Source organism: Sturnira hondurensis, unplaced genomic scaffold (genome assembly GCF_014824575.4).
Source record: "Sturnira hondurensis isolate 20B ecotype Veracruz unplaced genomic scaffold, ASM1482457v3 Scaffold0017436, whole genome shotgun sequence".
Taxonomy (NCBI): domain Eukaryota; kingdom Metazoa; phylum Chordata; class Mammalia; order Chiroptera; family Phyllostomidae; genus Sturnira; species Sturnira hondurensis.
In genome coordinates this window covers 12,464,394-12,473,735 of record NW_028090067.1, presented here as the reverse complement: position 1 = coordinate 12,473,735, position 9,342 = coordinate 12,464,394, and the positions used below count along the sequence as shown (strand labels likewise).

The 9,342-nt window shown below is 48.1% G+C and overlaps 2 pseudogenes; both read right to left on the bottom strand.

The window, feature by feature from the left end:
* Positions 1 to 6,663: 6,663 nt before the first annotated feature.
* On the bottom strand, positions 6,664 to 7,203 carry LOC119002443 (60S ribosomal protein L18a-like; annotated as a pseudogene).
* A 466-nt stretch (positions 7,204 to 7,669) lies between these two features.
* On the bottom strand, positions 7,670 to 8,209 carry LOC119002442 (60S ribosomal protein L18a-like; annotated as a pseudogene).
* Positions 8,210 to 9,342: the final 1,133 nt, after the last annotated feature.

The following is a 9,342-nucleotide window of genomic DNA, read 5'->3' as shown; positions in this document are numbered from 1 at the left end:
GACTGCATCTGAAGATAGGGCCTTACAAGAGGTAGCTAAAGTTTCATGAAGTCATTGGGGTGCATGCTAATTCAACATGAGTCATGCCTTATGAGAAGACATGAGGACTCAGACACACACGGAGGGAGGAACATGTGAGGACCCAGGGAGAACACGAGCCAAGGAAAGGGGCCTCAGGAGAAACCAAGCCTGCCGACACTGAGACCTTGGACTTCCAGCCTCCAGAATGGTGAGAAAAGTGACTTCTGTTGTTTCAGCCCCCCAGTCTGTGGCACTTGCTGTGTCAGCCCCAGGATGCTGCCACGCTGACTTCTCACTCCGACATTTGGTAAGCGCAGGGGAAGAATCAAGCCTTTAACCTGCCTTTCTTATGCGCACACACCTCAGGGTGACCAAATGCTCGATAAGCAAAAGTTTCTCTTTCTGGCTAAGAAGGGAGAGGAAGGAATATTTAAATCACTATTTTGCAAGGCCTTCACTTCAGGACGCAGTGGTTCTAGGCAATGTCATCAAGAGCAGCTACCATCACAAAAAGGGACAACTCGATCCTGGCTCCTAAAGAGAGTGTACAAGGCCATCTGCATATAAACCTTGTGCCAAACTCAAACCTAGACTGGATCAGTTCTTTTGACCCACTTACTAGTTCACAGAAAATACAAGGGATAGAGGAACACGTTGAAAAAACAGCAGAGGGGTGTGATCAACAAAATCCGGGAGACGAGAAATTCCACGGGACAAGTGACCTGGTTTACTTCATTTTTCCTCAAAAAAATAAATTGCAAAAAAATCAAAACCAAGAGAACTCTGTAGAGTATACATGGTACATATTTGACAAGTCCCATTTGTAGACCTTCAGATTCTATTTCAAATAAACCGATTTTAAAAAAATTATGAGACAAGGCAGGGAAACTTGAACACTGACTGGATATTTAATATTTAAACATATTTTTATATTTAACATGGAAGAGTATTTTAGGTGTCATGGTGGTTTTATGGTTATGTTTTGTAAAAGCATTTATCTTTTAGAGACATCCTAAAATATTTATGGAGAAATAATAGGATGTCTGGGATTTTCTTAAAAATAATCTAATGTGGGAGGCGGAGTAGGCAGGTTGCAGATGAGACCCATCCATCCACGGGTTGGACGTTATGAGGCTGGCTGATGGGTACATGCAGGTTCGCTACCCTATTCTCTCTGTTTTTGAGTGCTTTATGTTTTCAATTACAAAATGTTTTTTTAAAGAGACTGTTTTAATGTTGCAGGTTGTCAAATAGAAGCAAACACTCTCACTCGTACTAGTAATGCAAGAAATGTAAAGAAATATACCTTTCGGCCTATTGAATTAACAACAATGGTTTTAGTGGTCATCCTTAATGGTAATTTCTAAGGTTAGGTGAGACAGACGCTTGCAGGCATTGCAGCAGGAATGTAAATTGGTAGATGCGACACTTTCGGAAGGCAGTTTTGTAGCAAGTAGGGAGAATATTAAAAGAAACACTTCTATCTTATTTAGAAGAGGGACACATACTTTTTATGTCTGTACTCTTCAAACCAGTAATTTCATAGGATAGTTTAATATCTCCAATGCTTGAAATAAAGACGCAACAGCTTTATAATTAATAAATATGCTCAATGCACCATTATTTATAATTGGGGAGGAAAAAAAACTAGAAACCAAAGCTAGGTCCAGAACCAGGTAAAATGAATTAGAGCAAAATATTATTGGCAATAAAAATGTTTAAAGTGTTTAAAAGGTCCTAAGGCAAGGCTTATGCTATGATTAATTTTTCAAAAGATAGGAAGACGCATTTTATGATTGTGTAACTTACTGGTGCATTGGATTTTTCCAGAGGGGGAGGAGAATGATAGAGACGCGGATGAATAGACAGACACTTTTCACAGAGCGTGACATTGACCCTCCTCTCCGGGTGGAGTTTTGAAACCGCCCCCACCAATAACAGAAGTGCTGCTGTGGACTCCTCAGACCAGCTCAGAAAGGACTCCTGCCTGCTTGTCGTGAGACGAATGGCTTTGGTGTCCTAAGGCACTGGGCAGATAGCTACCACGTCCCTGATGCCCATGCTGGGAAGACTCTCGGCCAAACCACAAGGAGAGGGAGGGAGATGGCTCTGGAGTCACCACTACTGGAGTCTTCAAGCCCTGGCACCAGGTTCCTACGTGCAGAAGCCGCTGCGAGGAGTCCGGCATGAGCCCCAGGCTGACTGCAACCGCGTGTACAGGTGCCGGGCCACTCCCGAATTCCTGACCCACAGGTAACAAGTGACTACTGCCCTGTTATGGCCCCAAGTTTTGGTGTGATTTCTTTGCAGCAAAAGATGACTGAGATATGAGTCTATAAAATATGTAACTATATAAATAACAGCAAAAATGCATTAAAATAAAACAGGAAAATGATACCCTAAAATGTTAATAGTGGTCATCTTGGATGGGATCATGCGTGTCTGTTTTCTCCCTTCTCCTACTTCTGATGTTTTTGAATGATCATATATTTCCTCAAAGAATAGGAAATAAATTTCCTGTAGAAAAGCATTCAAGTGTGAATTTTTTCTCATTCAGTCTCCCTCAGTCAAGTTCAAGGGTTCCCACCAGGGTTTTCTGAGGATCACGTGCAAGTGCATAAAGCCAAACACCACTGAAACCTTGTGTACGGCAGACGATCTCGTTCACCCCCTCACTGCTCTCGGTCTTCCTGCATGGGTGCCCATGAGACAGTTGTTGCTGGCTTTTCTGCAAACTCAGTGTCTCCATGACAGGGGACTGATCCCCTCCAGGGCCCCTTTTTTCCATCAGGCATCGATGACAGACAGTCTTTCCTCCTAATGAACTGAGAAGTGCCTCCCGGGAGCGCCCACTCACTGGCCCGTGCGTTGTTCCAGGCGCTGTGACACAACAGGGAACAAGACTGAGCCCTATTCCCAAGGAGCTTAGACTCCTGGTGGGGCAGATGCATGGATACTATGTGTTACATAATGTATGGACAGAGGGCGCGAACTACTATGAGGAAAATAAATCACGGGAAGAAGTTGAGAGCCACGGGAGCACGATTTTAAAAAGGGTGCCCTGGGGAGTCGAACTTTGAGACAAAGCTGAAGGGACAGAGGGCACCTTGTGAATATCTGAGGGAAGAACATTCCAGATGCAGGAGCATCAGGGGCGAAGTTCTGAAGCAGACACCTGCTTGGCGTACCTGAGTGACCGCCCAAAGGCCAGGATGGATGGCTGGGNGCTTAGACTCCTGGTGGGGCAGATGCATGGATACTATGTGTTACATAATGTACAGACAGAGGGCGCGAACTACTATGAGGAAAATAAATCACGGGAAGAAGTTGAGAGCCATGGGAGCACGATTTTAAAAAGGGTGCCCTGGGGAGTCGAACTTTGAGACAAAGCTGAAGGGACAGAGGGCACCTTGTGAATATCTGAGGGAAGAACATTCCAGATGCAGGAGCATCAGGGGCGAAGTTCTGAAGCAGACACCTGCTTGGCGTACCTGAGTGACCGCCCAAAGGCCAGGATGGATGGCTGGGGCGTGGTGAACACAGGAGAGAGAGGCAGGAGAATGAGGTCAGGGGAGAATGGAAAGGCAGATCAGGAAGACTTGAGAGCCACGTGGAGGACTCTGGATTTACTCTCAGTGTAATGGCCAACCACTGAGGCCGCTAAGCAGAGGGACGTCGTGAGCTGATTGGTGTTTTCAAAGCATCTCCTGCCTGCTGCGTGAGCACACAACGGAGATGGAGAAGAGGGGGAGAAGGTGGGAAGTGGCTGTAGCGTCCAGGCAGCAAATGGGTTAGAAGTGGCTGGACTCTGGATGGATCTTATAGGTGGAGTCAACAGGACTGGTTGGATTAGACGGGGGTGTGAAAGCGAGAGGAGAGTCTGAGATAACGCCAAGTCACTTTTAACCAAACAGCCTCATGTCAGCATACAGTTGTGTAAGATCGTGGGGATACCCCTGTGGGTGAGACATGGCCGGTTCCTGCACCCCCTGAAAGAGAGAGACACACATATGCCCAGGCCACTTTAGCATATTAGGGCCTGGCCTATTAGACACTGCAGGTAGGCTAAAGGTTAAAATGAACGTACTTGGGAACCTAAAGAAAAAAGGGCAGTAAGGGCTCTAGAGCAGATATACGTCTGTGAAGCGTGGGTGAGTAAGGGCTGGCCAGCGAAGATCCTTCCCAGGAGTGGGACCAGCCCCCACCTGAGGCCTGGAAGCAACAATCTGAGGGAGGTGTCCAGGAAAACACTAAGCACGGGGTGTTCCTCGAGCTTAGAGTGCCAGAAGGGACACGGAAGGAAACGAGGAGGGAGAAGGCCACAGAGGCCAAGCTGAGAGCGCCTTGGCCTTTCTAAGCAGCGTGGGTTTTATCATGAAGGCCACAGGCAAGTGTGAAACCGAGGAGACCTGAGGTGAGACGTGAGCCTCAGGAAGGTTCACATCTTGCACTTGGCAGCCCAAGTGCAGTGCAGAGACAGGAGTCAAGGTCAGACTGAAGGCCAGGAGACAAGTGTGGAAGCTATAGCAGCAGTTCAGGGAAAAAATGTGAAGAGACTGAAGTAACAACAGAGGCAAGAAACAAAGGGAAGACGTGTTTTTAAAAGATGGAAGGTAGCATGAGCCTTAAGGGCATTATGCTAATGGGAATAAGTTAGAGAAAGACAAATACAGTATGATATCACTTCTGTGTGGAATCTAAAGAAGAAAAAAACAAACTCATAAATACGGAGAACAGATTGTGAGATGTGGGGGATGGGTGAAAAAGGGTGGGGTCAAAAGGGTGATGACCCCATCACCCCCTAGTGATGGGGTCAAAAGGGTCAAACTTCCGGTTATGAGATAAATAAGCCCTGGGAAGCAACACACAGCCTGGTGACCATAGTTAGCAACACTGTGCTGTCCACTGGAAAGCTGCCAAGAGGGTAGATCTTAAAAGTTCTCACCAGAAGAAAAAAAAATGTAAACTATGCAAGATGGTGGATGTGAACTGCACTTATTGTGATGATCATTTCCCAAGATATACATCTATCAAATCACTAAGTTGTTCACCCAAAACTAATGCAATGTAATATGTCGATTCTACCTCAATCTAAAATTAAAAAAAAATAAGTAGAAGGTAAAATAGGCAGGTTTTGATGACTGGTTGGATGTTGGGGTGACTGAATGTGGCCTAGGATTGTTCCCAGTTTCCGAAGCAGGTGACTGACATGGAAAATTGGGAGAGGCAATGGGTGCACTTGGATATATCCAGTTTGAATTTCCTGAGGGGCATGCCCAAGCGGCTGGTTCTGCAAGCAGTTAGATGCAGAATTCTGAAGTTCTGGGAGAAGGTCAGGGCTGGAAATAGATACATGTCCGTGTCATCGTGTCCCCTGGGGCTCTGTAAGTCAAGTCTGATTTGCTTTTCACATGGAAGTCCTTTAAATATTTGAAGACAGCCAGGACACCCTCCAACGACACACCACTGAGCTGGCTGGAGACTAAGGGCCTCGGTCCCTCCCATCACTGCTCACTTGGGGAGCCGTCAAGCCTTGTCCCTCAGGGTGTGGTCTGTGGGCCCTCAGCATCACCTGGGGCCTGAGAGAAATGCAGAATCTCGAACTCACTCCAGAACTCACTGAATCCGAGTTTGCGTTTTAACAGGGTCCTCCCCTTTCCCCCCAGCCCCACGGACTAGTGCACAGCACTCTGGGATAAAGCCCAGTGGAGTCACACTGCCAGGGTTTTCACTCTGGCCCTGATACTTATTAGCTGTGTGGGGCAGACTATTTAACCTCTCTGTGACTCAGTTTCTTTTTGTATCCAATGGGAATAATTTTAGGATTTATTCCATAGGGACATTATAAAGGCTTAAATAAAACAATCCACGTAAAGCACTTTATACAGCCAGGCACTAAGTATATCAATGATAAAGGCTTCAGCCTCCTTACTACACTGATCAGCCTTTCCTGAATCACCTCCAGTTTGTCTGTGCCTCTTTTAAGGAAGATCACCCAGAGCTGGGCACTGCCAGGGGCTGACCAGCCCTGAGTAAACTGGGCTAGTTCATTCTAAGTGCTCACTTTCATACCATAGAACAGAGTCAACAGCATATAAGGCCCAAGATGAGCTACGGAGCCAGGCTCCTTGCATTTGAATCCTGTACCTACTATTGAGCCGCTGGGCGGCCTTGCACAAGTCACCTAACCTCTCTGTGCCTATTTCCTCATCCATAGAAGTGAGATAAAAACTGTGCATGTGCCATGGGGTAATTTTGAAATCTGCATGATTTAAAGCACTAGAATGGGGCTTGGAACATATAAAGGATTCATGAAATGTGACAATCAGTGAATTCTTCATACGATGCACCTCACAAAATCATGGTGTGTGAGAGGCCCAGAAAGGACCTCTCTGGTGGGTGAGAGGCTCAAGTCACACCAACCAGAGAGGTGGAGGCCAGAGACTGGCTCAGAAACCAGGGCCTTGACTCAGGTCTGAGACATCTCCTCACAGCAGGTACACCACAGGCTGCGCTCTGCTCGGCCTGCACAGTTGTGTGGGGTAGACCTGCCCTTTCCATGTTCCGAGCCTCAGAATCCAGCTGCCTACGTGTGGGGTGTGAAGGGAGAAGGGGGCTCAGTGTCTATACTCACAGAATTTTTCCCCCAAGGAGTTTATTTGGGCAGACCAGCGGACAGGGAGGCCCTGCATCTAAAAGAAGGTGTTGGGCCTCTTGATGGTGAAGAGCAGCTTGTGTGGGTGTAGAAGGACCCGGCGAGGCAGCGGAAGCTTAATCTTGGAGTCCTGGAACTGCTTGACTGCCAGTGGGCAGCACTTGCTGGCGCCGTCTCCTTCCTCCACCTTCATGCTCTGGCCTGAGTGGGTGTGGGCACGGTGCACTGGGTGACGGCGCCCGCCATGGTCGGGTCCCTGTACTCCCGGTCATGTTACGGGTGCCACTGGGGGCGTTGAGGCACAGCCAGATGCTGAAGTTCTTCACCCGAAGAGGGACTTTTAGAATACCTGCCTCCAACAGATGATTTCCCCTGAAGATGCAATTTCTTCATCTTCTTCCATTGAGACACACAGTACCAGAAGCAGACTTGCCAACGACGTGGTTCGGTGCAAAGACACACCTGTGCAGAGCTCGCAGGGTGGGCAGGCAGCGCCCCACCACCTGGTCCTCCGCGGGCAGCCTCATAGCTTCCTCCACCACCCACAGAAAGCTATGCTCACAGAATCTTGATGTTTTCAGATTCTGCTTCGGGTCAGTGATGAGTTCCGTAATTACGATTTTAATGTGGAGTTGATTTCACTGAGCAACAATTTNGGATTCATGAAATGTGACAATCAGTGAATTCTTCATACGATGCACCTCACAAAATCATGGTGTGTGAGAGGCCCAGAAAGGACCTCTCTGGTGGGTGAGAGGCCCAAGCCACACCAACCAGAGAGGTGGAGGCCAGGGACTGGCTCAGAAACCAGGGCCTTGACTCAGGTCTGAGACCCCTCATCACAGCAGGTACACCATAGGCTGCGCTCTGCTCGGCCTGCACAGTTGTGTGGGGTAGACCTGCCCTTTCTGTGTTCCGAGCCTCAGAATCCAGCTGCCTACGTGTGGGGTGTGAAGGGAGAAGGGGGCTCAGTGTCTATACTCACAGAATTTTTCCCCCAAGGAGTTTATTTGGGCAGACCAGTGGACAGGGAGGCCCTGCATCTAAAAGAAGGTGTTGGGCCTCTTGATGGTGAAGAGCAGCTTGTGTGGGTGTAGAAGGACCCGGTGAGGCAGCAGAAACTTAATCTTAGAGTCCTGGAACTGCTTGACTGCCAGTGGGCAGCACTTGCTGGCGCCGTCTCCTTCCTCTACCTTCATGCTCTGGCCTGAGTGGGTGTGGGCACGGTGCACTGGGTGACGGCGCCCGCCATGGTCGGGTCCCTGTACTCCCAGTCATGTTACGGGTGCCACTGGGGGCGTTGAGGCACAGCCAGATGCTGAAGTTCTTCACCCGAAGAGGGACTTTTAGAATACCTGCCTCCAACAGATGATTTCCCCTGAAGATGCAATTTCTTCATCTTCTTCCATTGAGACACACAGTACCAGAAGCAGACTTGCCAACGACGTGGTTCGGTGCAAAGACACACCTGTGCAGAGCTCGCAGGGCGGGCAGGCAGCGCCCCACCACCTGGTCCTCCGCGGGCAGCCTCATAGCTTCCTCCACCACCCACAGAAAGCTATGCTCACAGAATCTTGATGTTTTCAAATTCTGCTTCGGGTCAGTGATGAGTTCCGTAATTACGATTTTAATGTGGAGTTGATTTCACTGAGCAACAATTTTTGACTTTTCCCCCTCCCTTAGTGCCTTAGGTCTTGAAAAATGTTGATGTCAGGGATTTTGCCTGGAACCTGAAGCTGAATGTATTCAATTCTTCACCTTTTCCTGTAAGCACCAGCAGAGTGGCAAAAAAATTATCATCTCTATTCGGCCTGGTGGTGGGCTGGGTTTGTTGTTTTTTTAAAAGATTTTTATTAGTTTTAGAGAGATAGGAAAGGAAGGAGAAAGAGAGGGAGAGAAATATGGATGTTTACCCCCAACTGACAACCCAGGCATGTGTCCTGACCAGGAATCTAACCGGGACTCTCCAGTTTGCAGGCCACTGTTCTACTCACGTGAGCCACGTGAACCAGGGCAGTGGGCTGGGGCTCTGTTGTATGTATTTGATTTGCTGACTCACCACGAGAAGCAAGTGCTATGTCAGGAACAGTGGGACAACCGTGAGCGAACATAACAACAGGATGGGGGATATCAGATTCTGGTGAGTATCAGAGCTATCATCCCCCACCCGCTTCCCCAAAGCAGGTTCCCTGGGAGAATATAAGGTCCGGGAGCTGGTGTTTGGACAGGCACCCCAAGTGAGTCTCATGAAAAACATTCGTTCTAAGAAGGGCTGCAGTAGATCAGATTCAGACAACAGTCTTTGTAATTAGATAAGGATCAATTTCCTTGTGAGATCTTACCTTCTCTAAGCTCTGGCTCCCTTTGGCATGGGCGAGTCTTTGAGGCCACCTCCCAAGGAGGTTGCAAGGACTAAATGAGATAAAGTGTACAAAACACATAGGCCTGGAGCCTGGGAGCTCAATAAAGGTGAACTCGCTATTCTTGACAATGCAGGGTAGTCTTCAGGGTGTAGTAAGCACAGCTGTTGGAATCCGGCACATCTGGTCTCAAACACTGTTCGACCATTTACAGATCATAGGGCCCTGGCTTCCCATACTATCAAAAATGGGACTAACAGTCCTCTGTCATGAAGTTGTAAGGATGGGGACAACCTGAGTCAAAGC